Raw genomic sequence first — 19891 nt, 5'->3', positions numbered from 1 at the left:
GCCTTTGTTATTTGCCCTTTGTATAGAACCCCTTGCAGCTCATATCAGATTAAGCCCTGATATATCAGGGATAGATGTAGGAGAGCAGTCGCATAAGGTGGCACTTTATGCGGATGACGTGATTTTGACGTTATCAAAACCCCTCACCTCTCTGCCCAACGTCTTCGAGATCTTGAGAACATTCTACATGGTCTCGGGATCAAAATCAACCAGACCAAGTCGGAAGCCCTCAACATTAACCTAGCCAAAATTGGTAGAGTTCAATTTCAATTTTAAATGGAAGCCCTCCGCAATCAAATATTTAGGGGTATATATCACCAAGCAAATACAAAACTCTATACAAAGCTAATTTCCCCAAAATAATAAAGAAGCTGAGGGAGGATCTCAGAGTATGGGCGGGCTATGGCATTTCTTGGTTTGGAAGGATCAATAGCGTAAAAATTTACTTACTTCCTAGAGTGCTATACATGTTTCAGGTCCTCTCAATACCACTTATTCAGGCTGAGATCCTCGCACTGCAGGCACATATCATTCAATTTATTTGGAACAAAAAAAGCCCACAAATTGCAAAAGGCATACTGACAAGGCCAGTGCAAAAGGCATACTGACAAGTATCGGTACCTTGCTTGCTGGCATACTATAAGGCGACACAATTATGCCAAATCGTCCAGTGGCACTCGAACCCAGCCAAAAGAAGGTGGGGAGCCCTGGAAAAAGAGTGCTGTGCTCCAGTGGAGTTACACGACCTAATCTGGCTCCCCAAAAAATGTAAGAAATCAATAAAGACGCCGCTCTGCGCAATTGCGAACTCGCTGGCGGTCTGGGAGTCTACTAAGTTTAAATCTAATCTGACCACTAAACAATCGTTGATGACCCCCTTGGTGGGGAATCCGGATTTTGCTCCAGGGCTGTTAGGTAACAGATTTCTGAATTGGACGCAGGCGGGGTATAAAAGATTGAAAGACATGGAAGGAAGGAAATTTATCAAGACGTTCGAAATGATTAAAGCAGAGAAAAAACTACCAAACACAGAATTTTTTAGATTCCTCCAGGTCAGGGCATTTTACAACAAATGTCCAATTCAACCAGCACGTAACAATTTTGAACAGCTGTGTTCTAGAGAAACGGACACAAGAGGACTAACGTCTAGGATGTACAGGGAGGTGATCTGTCCAGAGACAGCTGACACCCCGCGACTGAAATACATGCGACAATGGGAGACAGATTTAGGGGAGACTCTAGAGGACGAGGACTGGGATCAAATCCTGCAAGCATCAGCTAAAAGCTCAATAAGCGCCACGCTGAAGGAGAACGCATATAAAGTCCTAATGCGGTGGTACCATACTCCATTAAAACTCTCTAAATTTGTCGGGGGATATTCCCCGCTCTGCCCAAAACAGTGCGGGGAAATCGCTGACTTAAAACATATGCTGTGGTCCTGCCTGAACGTGGTCCCAATTTGGGAAACCATTAGAGATTGGTTACAGCGGATACTCAACTTGGAGATCTCCCTGGACCCGTGGCTGTTTCTAGTGGGCAGACAGATCCGGGGTGTGTCCAATGCGACACACAAATTGGTTGCGCATTTCGCAACCGCCACAAGGTAAGAGATCGCAGCATTGTGGAAACAACCGGAATTACCAGCTATACCCAAAATCAGGAACAGAATTTGGCATGTTTGCCAGATGGAACTGTTGACTAGTTGGGTCAACGACTCTGGCTCAAAATTTCTAAAAGTATGGGCCCCATGGTTAGCCCAAATAGACATCCCGGGGATAGACGCCGACACAATCTTGCACTAATAAAATCAGATGCGTTCTCCTTTACAAAGCAGACCAGACATTGACATAGAAACGGATAGAGTAGGGCGCTTCTTTCGGCCGAAGAGATCAGGCTAGTTCACATACCAAGGTGTAGCTCCTCCCCCCGCAGAAGCAATCTTCGGTGCCTCCCTCCCCCCCACCTGCTCGCCCAGGTACCCCATATGTGTTCCGCCCAAGTCTGGTAAGTCACATTTGTCCCATTTCGTCTGTGTATGTCGTTTTTCTAGTTTGTCTGTCGTCTTGTCTAATTGTTATGTTCTTTTTGACGCATATGGTTATCCATTAATACATGCTAATGGGTGGTGATGTAATGTATGCATTGTAAAATGATAATATATATATTTCAGGGGTAACTCCATTTTGTCTACTGTATAACCATTTTATGCTAACACTGCCATTCTGCTTTTGTCACATGAATTAACTAACCTTTTTCCAACTACCCTTTTTTTATGAATGTAATGTTGGCTGAACTTCTGAACTGAAATAGGAAGTATTGACCAAATAAGGCACAAACGGGAACTTATGTACGGTCTCAGCAATTTAATCTTGAATCATGTGATGTACGGGAGTTTCCAAATAAATGATTTAATATCTTGTTATGTCTAACATAAGCACAAAATAAGGGAAATAGAAATTGGCATATAATCACCTTTGTTTTCGCTTGGCTATATAATCTGACTGAAATCGCCTAATAAACAGGAGAGATTTTTGACGCACACTGGTGTCAGACTCAATTATTTCTCCTCCGAGCTGCTCGTACTTTTCCAGGGCTGTAACAGTGGGAAAGGCCTCCGGAGGTGTGATCCAAGTACGGAGACGGTCCCTACGTATGCAGTAGAGGATATTTATTTACATTTGGTGTCAGAAAGCGGGGATAAGGCGTCAACGGTTGGGTAAGTACAAGATATCATTTTTATCTGTATATTATCCTCCCGGAGTCACTTATTTAGAACCCTATTATAGATTACCTCCGTACTGGACGAAATAGACTATATGGTTAATAGTTAAAACCACATATGAGTTACGGACTCATATGAGCCAAGGATATAAAGAGTGAATCCTGGCTGAGTAAAGGATATAAAGAGTGAATCCTGGCTGAGTATAGTGACAGGGTGAGTCCCTGCTAAGAGATATCTGTGAATATCAGGAAATACTCTTACGGCGACTGTGGAAAAGTATATAAAAAAAACTGTTGTGATATATATTATTGTTGTGCATGTGCATGTATTTTAAGTATATAAGACATATCTTTAAAGTATAAGAGAATTGTACTGTGTAAATGATAGGGATGTCCTGTCTGTATAATGGGCAAGTAGCAGGTATAGAATCCTGTCTACTAAGCAGATGTTTAAGTCCCCACTGTAAAACAAGGGGTTAAATTATAAAGTTCTGTCTGTATACTGGACTGTCTTTTGGGACCCTATATCAGTATATTTAGATAAGGTTATATTGCATTAAGATAAGTTTTCATTATAAGCTAATTATGGGTAATAAAGTAAAATATTGTCTGGAAGTGAGCCTGACAAAAAAAATAAAGTATAAGACTAACAATAACAACAAAAAATGTGTTATAACTGCTGTATTTATATTTAACATAACGTAAGTGAATAAAGAGGAAACAGCAAGTATATTTGCCGATTGATTATTGGAGATAATATAGGAATATGGAAGAATTGAGGAAGTAGAGATGAGCACAAGACCATTAATAGTGGCAGTTTTTTTTTTGAAAGGTTTACATGCAGAAATTGGGTCGAGAGTAGAGGAAGTATATTGGTTGGAAGCATAAAAGATTGTCAGACATTGCTACTGTGGTAGAGAATGAAAAAAAAAAAAAGAGCAGGGAAGCTAAGAAAGCAAGAGAAAAGAAAGGACAGGAAGTGCTATAATTGTAAAGAGACAAGATATTTTGCCAGTAATTGCAAACCAGCCCCTAAGAAGGGAACCAGAGAATTTTTTTAGTAGAATATTTTTGTCTAAATTCAGACGGGTCTTTCCCGCCGGTATTGAGAATCTCAAGTATTGTAAATCTTAGTGGAAAATATGTTTTGTGTGTAAATTCAAGGTAGGAAAATTAGTTTTTCCCCAGAATGTATTATTAAATTTTATAAATATGGTAAAAAGGTTGATTGAGTAATCCCTGTGTGCTTGTATAATCTGAGTGAATCCTAAATATGTGAAAGTTTTATGTGCATTGAATAATATGAATGTCGGTTTATTGTATATACAGTATACAATTATTATCTAGGTACTTGCAAGTGTTTCTGAAATAAGAACATAATTAATTGCTCATGTTAAGTTTAAATTTTAAAGGTGAGAAACAACCCCACTATAACACAAACTAATCAATAATGGGAAAGGGAGAGTTTGACTGGTTATTGAGAGAAGGACAAAGAATGGGCAAATGTGAGAAAAAGAAAAAAAAATTATAATTCAGCCCGGTCACTGGTATATTTTGAGGATTTATTCGTTCTGGCCAGACGATGATTTCTTAAAACCAGAAAGACATCCTTTTCCAACTTCTCTATTTCCATGTCAAGAGAGAGAGAGGGAGAGAGAGAATCAGAATAGCAGCCCAGACAGCCCCCCTTCTCCAGTTGTAAAAAATGTGCGGAGATACATTTCAGACACGAAAGTTAACCGAAGCTCTGTAGCTACAAATTAGGTTTAACTGTAGTTTAGGATATGATAATAAAAGAAAGGGACATTTTTATTAATATAGTTTGCAGGCAGGATCAAACAGTTTTGCATTGCCATGTCTTGGTCATTTTTGTTGTATTATTTTTGTTTCTTTTGTGTGTCACATTTTATTCTGTAATCAGGCCGTGTGAGGAGCTGCATTTTTAAGATGTCCCAAATTATATTGCAATGTAATTAACAGTTTTTTTTCTTATCTGTTTTGTTCCAAGGTTTTGGCAGGATGCCCAGAAAGTTATTTCAAGCTTGTTCCAATCCGGAAAAAAAAAAAAAAAAAGTTTTTAAATCTGTGTCTATAATTTCTTATATTACAGGATGTTTCTGTCAGAAGACAATAGCTGCTTATATTTATATTCAGTAGTGTTTTCAGGGTTTTTAATGCAAATTTTATACCCAAAGGATTCAGGTTAGTTTAGCTACAGATCGAGCAACAATAGTTAGTTACTTTTTGAATGCTGTTATCCTTTCTGTAATATTGTTCACATATAAAAAAAATTACGTGAACAAAGGAGGGGTATTATTGCTGTTTATCATATAGCTGTCTATGCCCAGAAGTTAGATGGTTTAGTGCCCGGGATGAACGAAATCTAAAATTATTATTTATTTATTTTTAAGAATAATGCTGAGTGCCTTTTAAGGTTGGCAGTGTGCTCGGCACTTTTCAAAGAAATTATATTACAAGTAATTAGTTTGGAGTTCTATACAGAATTATTTTAGCCATTTTTTTCTTTTGGTTTGGCAATAGCTGAGGCACCAATTTTAATGAATTTAAATTGTAGCAAAGTCAAGACCACAGTGACTGTTTAGTAAAACAATTAGTAAGTATTGTATGCAACTAATATATTTTTGAGTCTCTCTAGGCACATGTCAAAGTTGAAAGTGCACCTACGAGAGATGGGTTAATGGTCAAGCATTTCCTACGCAAGAACGTTCTTTATTCCAGATGAAAAGGCGCTACTACTACTATTAAAAGTACTACTCATCACCACTACAGCAAATAAAATGGCAGAGGTCTCTTTTTGGATCCACATTACGCATATGAAACTTATCCCAGCACCACCCACAGTTGCTTCAATCTACACCGTATCCAAAGTGGAAAAGCCTAGAGACACAGCCAAAATTCCAGGCCTCAACATATGAACTTTGAACTTTTTAATAATCTTTTTTCTTTACAGGTTTTGTTATTTTAATTATAAATGTATAGTCTATTAGGTTTGTGTAAATAGTGTGCACACAAAGACGATAGGGTAGTAACAGGTATATTTTGTTTAGCAATTGTTATTTTGTTTTTATTGATTTGTGTATAGCATATATGCACACCTTTTGTCACACAATGGAATCCTAGTAAACAAAGCCCATATTTATATATAATGTAACCCAATGTACTATCTATATTCAATAGGTTGCACCCCAGGAAAAATGAGTGTTATATTTAACCCCTTGAGAAAAAGACAATATGATATAAGACATTTGTAGAACCATCTATAAGAAATTGGTTACGAAGGGTGTAGAAATACGAGTTTTCCCTAGGGAAGTTATTGACTCTGTGATAGGAGGAAAGATAGAATATTACCCTGCAACTAGAACAGTTCATGTTATTTGGGGAAAATAGTCCAGTGTTTAAAGGTAGAGATGATGGATGGGATTTGTTGGGACTTGGTGGTTGGATTAGTTCTCTGGAAGCGAAGCTATTGGATGCTTTTGTGTGTGTGTCTGTCCTACTCATCACTCTCTATGTATGTGTCATATGCAGTAAACTTTGATCCAGAAGTGCGTTGTACCCCCACCGACGCTATGCCTCTTTTCGGTGATGTCAGCAGTCCCCCAGAAGAAGAGACCGAAAAGAAATCAACTGTGCCAATATAATGGCCGAAAAAGAATGACAAGGCACAATTGGACAATCTTCTGGTCCAGCAGGACTATGCAATGGTTAACTGTTCTTTAAATAGACTGTCTCTAAAGAATAAAAGGGGACTAAGAAGATTGGATATGAGGCTATGGGGAAAGTGGGAGGTCACCCAGAGGCGTGTGTCAGCCACAAGGAAAGGATCATAAGTCAGCCATGTTTTACCATAGCAGCCATTTTGCTGTTTTGCCATTCTGAATAAATGCAGTATGAAAGATGCGTGCAAGATGGATATTTGTGCAATCGCTCCCAGTAGAAATTAGCCCCCACCAATTTTCACAAATTTTAGCCGCCATAATGTGCTAGTAGTTACAGAAGAGCAGTGTGAATAGTAATTTAGAAATTGGTAATAGGTTTTGTAGTAATAGTCAACCTGGTAAACAGAAAAGATATTATACCAGCCACACCGATATATATCTCTCTACAAACAAGAACTCCTGTGGCCATATATATATTTTTATTTTCTTCTGACCCCCAAAACCTGCACCACTAGGTCAGTACGACAAAGTATATCAACAATATCAAAAACAATATAGTAGTTGTTACTGTAGGTTATGGACCCATGACAGAATGAGGGAAAGAGAATTGTTTTGGGACTGATATTTATCGTTTGCATGTTTGTAATGTTAGTTGTTATTATTACATGCTGCAAGTTCATGTGTTCAGCTTTATGTAAACTTATGATGCCATCTGTTAAGTCAGTTAATCACACATATGCTGCCCTGAATATTAACGCCCCTGTTTCTGGTCCCGCAACCATGGCCTACCATTCCAGACTCTTACCCACTAGTGTCCCGACCCCTTCAGTAGATTATCCTTTATTAGATTATGAGAATATGCAATTTGATTTCCAGACTTCCGCAGTTTAGAGGTTGTCATGGTGATGACAAAAGGAGGGACTGATAATATATATATTTCAGGGGTAACTCCATTTTGTCTACTGTATAACCATTTTATGCTAACACTGCCATTCTGCTTTTGTCACATGAATTAACTAACCTTTTTCCAACTACCCTTTTTTTATGAATGTAATGTTGGCTGAACTTCTGAACTGAAATAGGAAGTATTGACCAAATAAGGCACAAACGGGAACTTATGTACGGTCTCAGCAATTTAATCTTGAATCATGTGATGTACGGGAGTTTCCAAATAAATGATTTAATATCTTGTTACGTCTAACATAAGCACAAAATAAGGGAAATAGAAATTGGCATATAATCACCTTTGTTTTCGCTTGGCTATATAATCTGACTGAAATCGCCTAATAAACAGGAGAGATTTTTGACGCACACTGGTGTCAGACTCAATTATTTCTCCTCCGAGCTGCTCGTACTTTTCCAGGGCTGTAACAGTGGGAAAGGCCTCCGGAGGTGTGATCCGAGTACGGAGACGGTCCCTACGTATGCAGTAGAGGATATTTATTTACATAAAACTAAATAAAAATGAAAGTTAAAACAAAAAAAGATTTCAAAGGATCTCAGCATGAGAATTAAGGAGATCTACTGTATCTACTTTTATAGTTATTTCGGTATATTTATATAACAACAGTATATGTATATTTTTTATATTGCTGCATATTAATAGAACAATATATTGTGTAGATCTAATTTTATAGTTATTTCTGTAACTTACCGGATTGTTGTTTTTCTATACATTGTAGGGAGACAACTCTTCTGGTCGACAAAATAAGTGAGGAGAATGAGGAGAAGAGTGCATTAAGGGTCAAATACACTCTGCAGGAAAATTACAATCTCACTGTATCCGAGACCAGCATAAAAAAGATGAGACGCAGAATTGGATGGAAATATGGACGTGTGAGGTTAGTACTGGACAGTACAGGAGGTAAAATTGTTGTTTAAGAAACTGTACTGTACCTCTAAAATGATGTATTCCCTGTCATTACAGAGCGTACCCCATGATAAGGGACGTTAACAAAATCAAGAGAGTGGTCCAGGCCCAAGCATGGATCGACAGTGGAGAAACTTTCCAGGATTGAAGCTTCACTGACGAGTCTACTGTTTCGCTGGAGAGATTTGCCACCTTTGCATTCCACAAAAAAGGTCGCATATCTATGAAGTCGCGTCCAAAACACCCAGTGAAGATGCATGTGTGGGTTGCCATCTCTAGGCGTGGACCAGGATGCATCGTCTTCTTTGAAGGTACAGTAAAATGTATGTCACACTGTAACAGGGGACTTATCCCTGTTCACAAATGTGCCTCTAATCCAGCAGTGTGGTGGTTAACTGCCGGTAGCAAATTAACTAATATCACCTGCCTGATTACAGGTGGTAGAAAAAGCCTGCCTTTGAGACAGGAACTGACTCCTTAGCTCTGACTGAGAGCTGAACTTTGGAGAGACAGAGCAGAGTGTTCTTGAGTCTCACAGGAGAGACTGTTCAGGAAGAACACACATCTCTGGAGCTAACCGGTCTTGAGCTCTGCCCAGCATAGCTGATTGCAAGACACCAAATAAGACTTCTAAACCTGGATGCTGATATTTTCTGTGCACGCATGGGTGCGGTTCCAGGAGAACAGAGAGCTTACTCAACCACCACTAACAGATAAGACTTTCATTCTTAAAAGACTGCTTATATCTGCTTATTGCATGCTACGTGTGTTTGGGGGCTGGGAGAAATGCTTAACTGACGGAGATGTGAATTAAGTGCATGGGATTTCACTAGAAATACTCCCAAGTGGATAGAAGCTTTGTCCCCCCCCCCCCTGTGTTTGGATAATTTCCTGATGAGAAGGAAAAGGCACCATAAAGCCTATTATAATTTCACCTTATAAAGCCTCCCATTGTGTACCACTGTGAACGTCCTTCTACATATGGTGTCAGAAGTGAGATAAGATGTGTCTTTGTAGTTAAAAAGGACCGGAGTTTTTATGTGAAATTTTTTTGTTATGCTTTTTGCCTAGAAACAGTCTAAACAACTTGAAAAAAAAAAAAAACCTCTCATGCAGCAGAGGCAGAGTTAAAGGGATACACACCACTGAAACTTACACTGCACTGAAACTTACAAAAACCACAGATGGACTCTTTTCCCCAATCCCAAGAGACTGCTGAAGCAGGTAAACCTTTAATTGCCAATCACAAAGTGTAATACGGTCATTGAAATAGGGATTTTGCCTTCTAGCCATAGTCAGGGTTCAAGGAGTCAGCCCTTAAAAAGGGATAGGTGTTTGTTGTTTTCAAAAGTTTCGCTGAAGCAGTGAATACAGATGGTGACCCATGAGGGGTACCGATTTTGCAAATAAAGGTTGCCACACCGCATAGGGCTACCAGCTGTGAATGGAGTATATGCAGAAAAGTGTGAAAATTGATACAAAGACTGTGCTGAAGCAGGGGAATTTTTAGCAAACAAATGCTGAGTGTAAAATTGCCCTATAAGATGAAAAGGTATTTCAAAGCCAATTGCTGAGTGTTGAGTCACCCTGCCAGGAATGAAAGAAATAGTCCACTTCAAAGAATGTTTTTCTGCAAGTAAAAAAATGTCTGCCTATATACTTTATATCTTCGGAGAAAAACAGATAACCAAAGATGAGACTGAAAATGACTGCTCACAGGCAGAAAACCAAATTCTGTTGCTGAAGCGGAGGGATTGCACCTACTGTAGCAAGAAAATGGTGTAAAGCAAATAGACTTTTTTACCTAGCAACTGCAGATCTTGTATACCTGATAAGAGAAAATGCATGCACAGTACTGCTGATATTGTAAAACTTATCCAAGAAACAGATATTCTACAGAGATGCCTGTGAGAGCTACGACCTCTACACACAAAATATGCCCACCTGTAGGACTACCACAATTGGGGGTTCTAGCAAATACAGTGGCAACAGCTGCAATAGCGCCTCCTGAGGTCAGGAAGAAAATGACACATGATAACCTAAAAATGGAGGACAAGATGCAGCGTTCCTGTAATGAACCCTACCCCACGGAAGAGTGGCCCTTCCATTCAAATAAAGAGGAAGACATCTCTTACGGGGAACCCAAACCGAGTCACACCCACAAAACACCCCAAGAATGGTGGGGGTGCCTGAACTCGGCACGAACAGAAAAGACCGCTCCCTTTTGATGACGAATATGATCAGCAGGAGACAGAGCGGGAGCAGTGGATCACCGAATATTTCCATCAGCTATTACAGTTGCAAGAAAAGCCGTGTGGATTCAGTGACGCTGCTAAAACTTCAAATGAAGATGGAGACCTCAGTATCCCTGAAGGGACGGTGTCATCCAAATCAAAAAGGAAGAAAAAGAAAAGCAGTTCTTCACTTACCGTGGAAGTAACAGACACATCCGCAGATCCTGTGGAGGAAAAGGGGGACCGAGTGGCCCTGCAGCCTAGAAAAAATGGAGAATTCATCCCACGGTTAACCGAATATCCAGAGGGCCCAAGGCAGAAGTCGGGTACCCCAAAGAAGTGTCTGTCCGGTGCCAACTGTGAGGAACCCTCAACCAACCATCCCAGGGAAGTGGAACCGGAACCAGTGAGTGACGATCCTTTGACCAGCCCTGAAGACGCCCTGAAAATTGCCAGGCATGACTGTGATCTGCTCTGTGAAGAATTGGAAAGGGAGAGAAAAAATAATGCTGAGCTACAGAAGACTGTGCTCGCAATTTACTCTGCGGCCAAGACCGAATTGGAGGATCTCAAGACTGGGCTAGATTCTGCAAAGGCTACTATTTCCGCCATGGATGTAAAGCAGAGCCAATCTGACAAAATGGTGGCTACGCTAAAGCGGAAGTATGAGGAGGCACTGAAGCAGATGACAGTCTTCCAGCAAGAGGTTCACACTCTGCGCATAGAGTTGAATGCCTCACAACAGGAGGTTAACAGTGTCCGGATAGAAGTGGACGTATCTCAGAAAGAGGTTCAGACACTCCGCAGAGCACTAGATGCCTCACATTATGAGACCAACAGCTGCCGCACAGACCTGGAAGTTTCCAAAAAGGAACTACACAGGCTCACTGAGGAGCTGGACATTGCTAAAGAAACTATTGGTAATCTTGATACAGATCTCAAAGTCTCTCAGAAGGAGCTTCAGACTCTCAACCTAGAGAAGGAAGTCTCACGCCAGGAGATTGTCATTCTCCAAGCAGATGTGCGTAAATGGAAGGAGGACTGCAAAGAGGCCCTGAAGAATACAGAGACTGAAAAAGGAGAAAATTCAAGATTAAAAAGAGAAAACTTAGAACTGACAGAAGAGAATTTTCAGTTGACAGAAGAAATCAAGGAAAAGTTTGACGCAGATCACCGACTGCAGAACCAACTGCAAGGTCTGCGTACACACCTCCAGTATGCTGAGGAGAAGCAGCAAACGCTACAGGAAGAAAAACTGCAGGCTGCTAAAGAGGTACAAGCGCTGCAGGAACGTCTGAATACCCAGTACGTCCCCACAGAGCAGTATGAGGAGCTAAAGGCCACGCTGCATGTCTTCAGAGCATCATTGGAAGCGGAGCTTCGATACCAGGTGACTCTGTATGAGAGGGAGCATGAGAAGGCTCAGAAACTGGAGCAAGAGCTGGAGAGACAGAGAGACTGTTCCATTCCCTTGAGTCAGTACACCAAGGAGAAAACAGAAGCAGCGGCAACCTTGACGACAAAAATTACAGAGCTCCAGAATATGAAGGAGACTCTGACACAGACTCTGCAGACCAGTAAACTACAGATTCCTCCAATACGGAAAAAGGTATTGGCTCTGCCCAAGCACCAGTATCCCACAGTAACTAATGCCCGTGAGGACATGGGTACAGTGAGAGTTAGGGACTCCACGCAACTTCAAAACAAAATTACGAAGTTTGAGCTACCTAAGAAAGCACTAGTCCAACCTACAGCTGCCCAACAGGCAACAAACAGAGGTAGGAGTGCAGAATCAAAGCCAGAAGAATCCTTAGCTGAGGAAGCTGAAAAAATAGGACGTTCTCTGGAAAAGGAGGTGGAGGTTCAACTCAGTCCCAAAGAAGCTGAACTGGTGACTCTGTGCTGTGAAGAAACTGCAGAAAAACCGCTTCAAGAGCAGAAAACTCTAAGGGCTAGTTCTAACTGCCCTACAACTGTTGCCATACACTTTGTCTGCAAAAAGAGGAGTGCCCGACGCAACAGAAATCTCATGACCACGCACGCAAAAAAAAGACTTTACGTGGAAAAAGTCCTCCTCGAGCGACTGAGGAGTGCTGATCTCAAGCACCTTCAGGAGGAGACAAAAATAAACTGGAGAAAGGGCTCCAATCCCAGCGGGAGAGGGTTCTCTTCCTCCATCCACTCTCATTCAAGTCACAGAAAGATCTCGAATGAGAGTGGAAGGATGGGCTTTGGCCGTGGTAAGCCCGAGCTTCCGACAAACAGGGGAGGTATGTAACAGGGGACTTATCCTTGTTCACAAATGTGCCTCTAATCCAGCAGTGTGGTGGTTAACTGCTGGTAGCAAATTAACTAACACCACCTGCCTGATTACAGGTGGTAGAAAAAGCCTGCCTTTGAGACAGGAACTGACTCCTTAGCTCTGACTGAGAGCTGAACTTTGGAGAGACAGAGCAGATTGTTCTTGAGTCTCACAGGAGAGACTGTTCAGGAGGAACACACATCTCTGGATCTGACCGGTCTTGAGCTCTGCCCAGCATAGCTGATTGCAAGACACCAAATAAGACTTCTAAACCTGGATGCTGATATTTTCTGTGCACGCATGGGTGCGGTTCCAGGAGAACAGAGAGCTTACTCAACCACCACTAACAGATAAGACTTTCATTCTTAAAAGACTGCTTATATCTGCTTATTGCATGCTACGTGTGTTTGGGGGCTGGGAGAAATGCTTAACTGACGGAGATGTGAATTAAGTGCATGGGATTTCACTAGAAATACTCCCAAGTGGATAGAAGCTTTGTCGTCCCCCCCTGTGTTTGGATAATTTCCTGATGAGAAGGAAAAGGCACAATAAAGCCTATTATAATTTCACCTTATAAAGCCTCCCATTGTGTACCTCTGTGAACGTCCATCTACACACACTCTTTTGCCTTACGCACTGTACTAGTGTGCAGTTTTTTGAGCACTTTTCTTTTCTTGTTGTAAGAATCATGAATAAAGCTTTCTTCCAAGACAAAATTGTGCCTGAGATTGTGGAATACATCACACGCGAGTTCCCGGATGGTCACCGTTTCTACCAGGACAACGATCTGAAGCACACCGCGTCAACAGCGCATATCCTTGAGCACGGTATCAACTGGGTGAAGACACCAGCGGAGTAAGGGCGGTAACCGTGTCTCATTTTTTCCCACTGTTTTGACTGTGTACAGTATCTTTTAAAGTAATTGTCCTTTTATTCCAATGACAGATCGCCAGACTTCAATCCGATCAAAATGGTCTGGCATCAGCTGAAGGACTGTGGCAGGACGGCCTGTAGCCGAGGTCAGGGAACAGTCCACACGTGTAGTTTCAGGATAAATGAAAACGTTCAGTGGCTTTATTTCTCCACAGCAACATAACATGCAGGTACACTGTCCCTTTAAACAAATAAATCCTGCTCCACGTTGGGAGAAAAACTGACTAACACAGCAGACCTATCTAGCAGGCTGGCTGGCTAAACCATAACCAAACCTTAAGAGTCTTTTAAGCAGTCATGAAAACAAATGAAAACAAATTTTACTTTGGCTGCAGTAAGTAGTGTGCTGTATCCGTTTGGCTAGCAGCACATATATCCATGTGCTCTGGTCTGAGAGAGCCAGCTACTGCTGGTAACAAGATCCTTATCTACCTTGCTGGTTCTCAGGTGTCAGCTTACTTCCTGACTACCTAACTTCCACCTGAGTTAACCCTTATGAGTGCTGGATGAAGCACTCAGACATATGTCTCCCAGGCGTAACTGATAGGAGTTGACGTCACTCTGTCACAAGGACCATATCCGAAAAGTCGTGAAACCCTCCAAACAGGATGAGTTGGCAAAAGGCATACTGAGTTTTTGGAACGATGTTCTCACCGTGGAACGATGCAATAAATATATTGACCATATTGCGACTGTGTTGCCCATTGTGATCGCGCGTAATGGGCAAGCATCAGGAAGGTAGTATGGTATACTGAAGTACTGTACTGTAGTATTGTAAGTACAGTATGATACAGGGAAGTATGGCACAGATTTTTTCTTTCCTAGTAGTCAGAGTATACAGTAGTTCCAGTATAGACTAGTTTGACAGTACTATGGTAACTGCATACTGTAGTCAAATATGGAGTAGCTACAGTATACAGTACACAATGCCATAATACAGTATGCACCTACAGTACAGTAACTGCTAAATTTATTTATTTCTAGAGAGAGCAGCACCAGCCATCTGGTTACAAAGTATTTAACAGTAGTCAGAGTATGCAGTAGTTCCAGTATGGACTTGTTTGACAGTGCTAACAGCGTACTGTAGTCCAATATGGAGTAGCTACAGTATACAGTACACAATGCCATAATACAGTACATTATGCACGTAACTGCTGAATTTCTTTCTTTCCATAGAGAGCAGCATCAGCCATCTGGTTCAAAACTATTTAACAGTAGTCACAGTATACAGTAGTTCCAGTATAGACTAGTTTAATAGTACTACACAGCATACAATGCCATAATACAGTATGCACATAACTGGACTAATTTCTTGTTTTCTTGTCTTTTCAGGAAAAAAGGATGGACTGGGAGAGAGGGGGGGGGGTGTTGTGTACAGTCTGTGAACAGTTTGTACAGTATCAAAAATGCAGTCATGATGTACACAAAACCTCTCCTCTCAATGAACTACTGTACTGTACACAGAATGAGTAAGAAGATAAAGACGGAAACAATTATATTACTATATATATATTATATATTATTAATTAATATTATTATCAATGTGCATTATTCATGTTTATCCACCGGCCCTCAATTTCCATCTGATAGAAGAACTTAATAAAGACTGCATTATGTATTTTTCATGATTATTTTTATATTTGTTTTTTTCGGTTCCTGATAAAATAAATATTTATTTACATTCTTGATAAACATAATCATTGACAACAACCCCCCTCCCCCCCCCCCCACCGACAGTACACCAAAGAAAAAGAATGAATGGCAAAACAACATGAATCAGTTAATGTTTTTTTTAACTCTCAATTCTCACAATGCTGTGCAAATTAGATTTACATATCAAATTCGAGAAGGGATTTTTCCAAAGCGTTACCGTAAACAACGCCTCAAAGGGTTGGAGAGGAGGGGGGGTTGGGTGAGTCATCATGCGCAGCTCCCATCTCAAAGAGTATTACACGCAGGCGCGGTGAGGTGACGCTTGGCTAGGGACGGATTAAGAACACAATGGCAAGCGTCAGAAAATGAATGACTGTAGAGGTGTCTGTCGATAAGAGTTTCAAATCCTTGAGTGAGCCTTGTGTGTGCGCGTGGGGGAGGGGGGAACAAGGGTACAGCTGCGTGAAGGATTAGCTGTGCAGCAATTCAAAGAAGTGACATAATTTCAAAAGGCAGGTCATCATAATAATTTAATCCCTACACCCCCAAATACAGTACATAAAAAGCACACAAATCAACCATGTGCAGTCAAACGCACAGGGCCGCAGTCAAAAGCTACAGTACAGCACAGATTGAATATCATAATATCAAGATGGGTTTTGCTGGCTTGTGGAGAAAACAAAAATAAATGAGGAGAATTTTTTTTTTTTGGACACTCACTCAAGCAAGCAGTGGTGAATTTACAGCGTTTTAGATTTATTTTTTTGTTCCTGATAATATAAATATTTATTTATATTCTTGATAATCATAATCATTGACAACAACCCTTCCCCTCCACACACCTACAGTACACCAAAGAAAAAGAATGAATGTCAACACAACATGAATAAGATAATGTTTTTTTTAACTCTCAATTCTCACAATGCTGTGCAAATCAGATTTACATATAAAATTCGAGAAGGGATTTTCCAAAGCGTTACCGTAAACAAAGCCTCAAAGGGTTGGGGGGGTTCTGTGAGTCATGCGCAGTAATCAGCTACTGTAGCTCCCATCTCAAAGAGGATTACACGCAGGCGCAGTGAGGTGACGCTCGGCTAGGGACGGATTAAGAACACAATGGCAAGCGTCAGAAAATGAATGACTGTAGAGGTGTCTGTCGATAAGAGTTTCAAATCCTTGAGTGAGCCTTGTGTGTGTGCGTGGGGGAGGGGGGTACAGGGTACAGCTGCATGAAGTTCCAAGAAAATGGCATACTGTAATTTCAAAAGGCAGTTCATCATAATAATATGATCCGTACACCTACATAAAAAGCACACAAATCAACCATGTGCAGTCAAATGCACAGTGCTGCAGTCAAAAGCTACAGTACAGCACAGATTGAATATCGTAATATCAAGATGGGTTTTGCAGGCTTGTGGAGAAAATAAAAAATTAGGAGGAAAACATTTTTTTTTTGGTCACTCACTCAAGCAAGCAGTGATGAATTTACAGGCGCATGCGTAGTAATCAACTAGCTCCCATCTCAAAGAGGATTACACGCAGGCGCAGTGAGGTGACGCTCAGTACTGTACATAAAAAGCACACAAATCAACCATGTGCAGAGAGATGTACTGCACTGTACAGTAGATAAGATAAGAAGTTGAAATACCCTGCAGTGCAGTAAATTATCCTGTGTGTGCGGGGGCGAGCGAGGGGAGAGCACTGTATACAGTATGCCGAAATGTGACACTGTTACAGTACTGTACACGCCTATGCGTTTCAACAATTTTCAAATGAGACATACAGCACTGCAAATGCATGTATACAGTAAATATGCAAATTTACAATTACTGCGCGCGCACACGCAGACTGTACTGACGTAGGTTCAACTGCTAAGGTATTAGACTTCCAAGAAAACAGCTCGCGAACGCCCCCCTGAGTTTTTAGACGGTATTGCAGTATTGCAGACAGCGATAATAAAATGCTAATATCACGAGCGCTAAAATAACGCAATTCACTCCGGACCAAAAAGAAAAAAAACGGATCTGTCTGAGATTACCAGAGAGCCGGGATCCAGCCGCATTAGGATAAAGGCGGCCGCCACTATAACGGTTTACAGATACCTCTCTGATATGAACATCAGTCTGTATCTTACAAATGGTGTCAATTTTGAGAACCAAATCCAAGAACACTATCCCCATGGGATCTACTACTGAAGTGAACACCAGGCCAAGATCATTTCCGTTGAAATGTGTAATTAAATCAATAACATTCCTAAACTGTGAGTCCCAAATAACAAGAATATCATCATTGAAACGGCCATAGTATACCAAACCCGCCCCAATGGGTTATTGGTCCAGACATTTTGGTCTTCCCAAAACCCCATAAACAAATTGGCATAACTAGGGGGTGAATCTGGAACCCATGGCCATTCCACAAATCTGTAAAAAATACTGAGACTGAAACAGAAAATAATTGTGAGTGAGAATGAAATTAATGATAGATAAAATAAAAGCACCTTGTGTGTCAGCCATTTTATAATCATGATCCAAATAATGTTGAACAGCTGACAGGCTCAAGCCATGGGCAATACATGTATACAAAGACTGTACATCACATGTAGCCCATTGATATGAAGGTTGCCAAATTATTTATTGATGATGCATTCTTGATCTTTTCCTCAGAGTATTGGCTGACAGGACAGAACGCATCATCACTAGCAAGCGCCGGAGTTCCATGACGCACCGGAAGTGATGCGAATACCCGGTAGAGGTGCGGAAGTGGGCAGAGGCAGCGGAGATTCACACAGTACACAGAGAGATCGCGACCTTCTGTATACTTGGTATCTGTTGCTGACCACGCTGTTTTACTCCTACCTAAGTGTAAGCCTCCATTTTTATTTTGCCTTGTCAATATATTTTACAATCTACACTAAATGGTCTTTTCTTTCATTGGAGATTCTCTGCTGACAGTTGCTGCATCTATCACAGGGACCATCCACCACATAAGTTAGATGACTGCTCAGTTTTGGCTGCTTCAATGTGAGTAGTCCTTTGTGAGCCCTACACTATCACTTAAATCTTCATTTGCTGTACTATGTGATGTTCTCTATTTTCATGGCTGCAAGCTGCGCTCCTCAGGTCCTTTTTGGAAAGAATTTAACGTACAAGACTTCTGAAACGGTCTCCCACCAAGGGTTGAGTGTGTCTGCTAAGCTCTTCATTGATTCTCACATTATAGATCACTAAAGATTGTCACTTGTATTTTGTTATTTATACACTGTCACTTATATTATATACTTTTTGGCACTAATTATATGCGCTAAGTTTGGGTTTTTGTTAGAGCGCTATCGAGCACCTTTTTTCAACTACAATCCAATCCCCAGGAAGATACAAGACTGCAACAGGTGTTCCCTGAAACACCCTTATTATTATACAGACAACCCAATAATCTCAAGAATATTATGGTGAGGAGTAAAGTATTCAACAGTATAACTGAATGCGGGACAAGACCATAGCAGGACGCAAGAGGCAAAACCTGCGCAATACTCCACACATCGGGCACAATACAAATACCACACAGGAATTTGGAGTACAAAATCAGATGAAGGTTCACCTGCTCCTCCAGCAATATCATGTACCTCATCATTTGAATCATTCATTGCACGATAATAGTAAAGCACTGTTTTTATGGGCGGTAATACTGCATTTTTTGTTACCGCAGCTTGATGTATCCGGCCCTTTAACTCAAGTCAGGTTTAGTGAAATTAAGTTCTAGTTGACCCATAATGGTGTATGCAGATTTATCAATAAATCTACGTAAGTACCAGCAGTCACTGTCTAATAGCTAAATGATGAAAACAGTTGTAATGCAGAATAAACATTTAATAATAAAACAAACCAGAAATAAATCAAATGTGTTTGCAGAAACCAGTATCACAAATGGGCATGTCACAAAGTGAGGGGTGGGGGGGGGAAAGGAAAAGGGGAAAAAAAACATGAAACACAAGGAATATACACAAAAAATGGAGAACGGCAAGTATGCTAGGGGGGCAACGTTTCGAGGGACTACCTCTTCATCTGGTCCATTCCCCCTGGTCCAAAAGGTCCCAGAGGTACTTCCCTAAGCCTCCCTTCCCCTATAACTGGTCAAATCAGACACCCCTGAAAATAGATAGCAAACATACAGTGTAGGCTAAATACAGCTAAGCAGCTAATAGCAGGGAAGCAAGAATCCACTACAGTCAATGCCAGTAGTTCAAGTACTACCAGAAACTGTGTGCAATGGTACAGTCAAGGCTGAACACAGCCTGCAAGAAAGCAGCTTGCAAAGAAGCACCAGGAGTCCACAACAGTCAATGTAAGATTAATGGCAATAGCAAATGAAGACAGTAATCAAACCCTGTATGAAGACAGTAATCAAACCCTGTGGTCTGCTCCTTGGAACACAAGCCAGGACTAGCTGAAACACAATTGTAAAATATACTGGACACCTAACAAGCTCCTATTGTCAAACTAAA

At 40.9% G+C, this 19891-nt stretch overlaps 1 protein-coding gene across 2 annotated transcripts in view; it reads right to left on the bottom strand.

Moving 5' to 3' along the window:
- Positions 1–19891, bottom strand: part of LOC142466877 (uncharacterized) — a 51198-nt gene that overhangs the window by 13437 nt on the left and 17870 nt on the right. The window lies entirely within an intron of this gene.

The sequence above is a fragment of the Ascaphus truei genome, chromosome 15 (genome assembly GCF_040206685.1).
Source record: "Ascaphus truei isolate aAscTru1 chromosome 15, aAscTru1.hap1, whole genome shotgun sequence".
NCBI lineage: Eukaryota > Metazoa > Chordata > Amphibia > Anura > Ascaphidae > Ascaphus > Ascaphus truei.
Note: the sequence above shows the minus strand (reverse complement) of the source record. Positions and strands in the feature narration are given on the sequence as shown.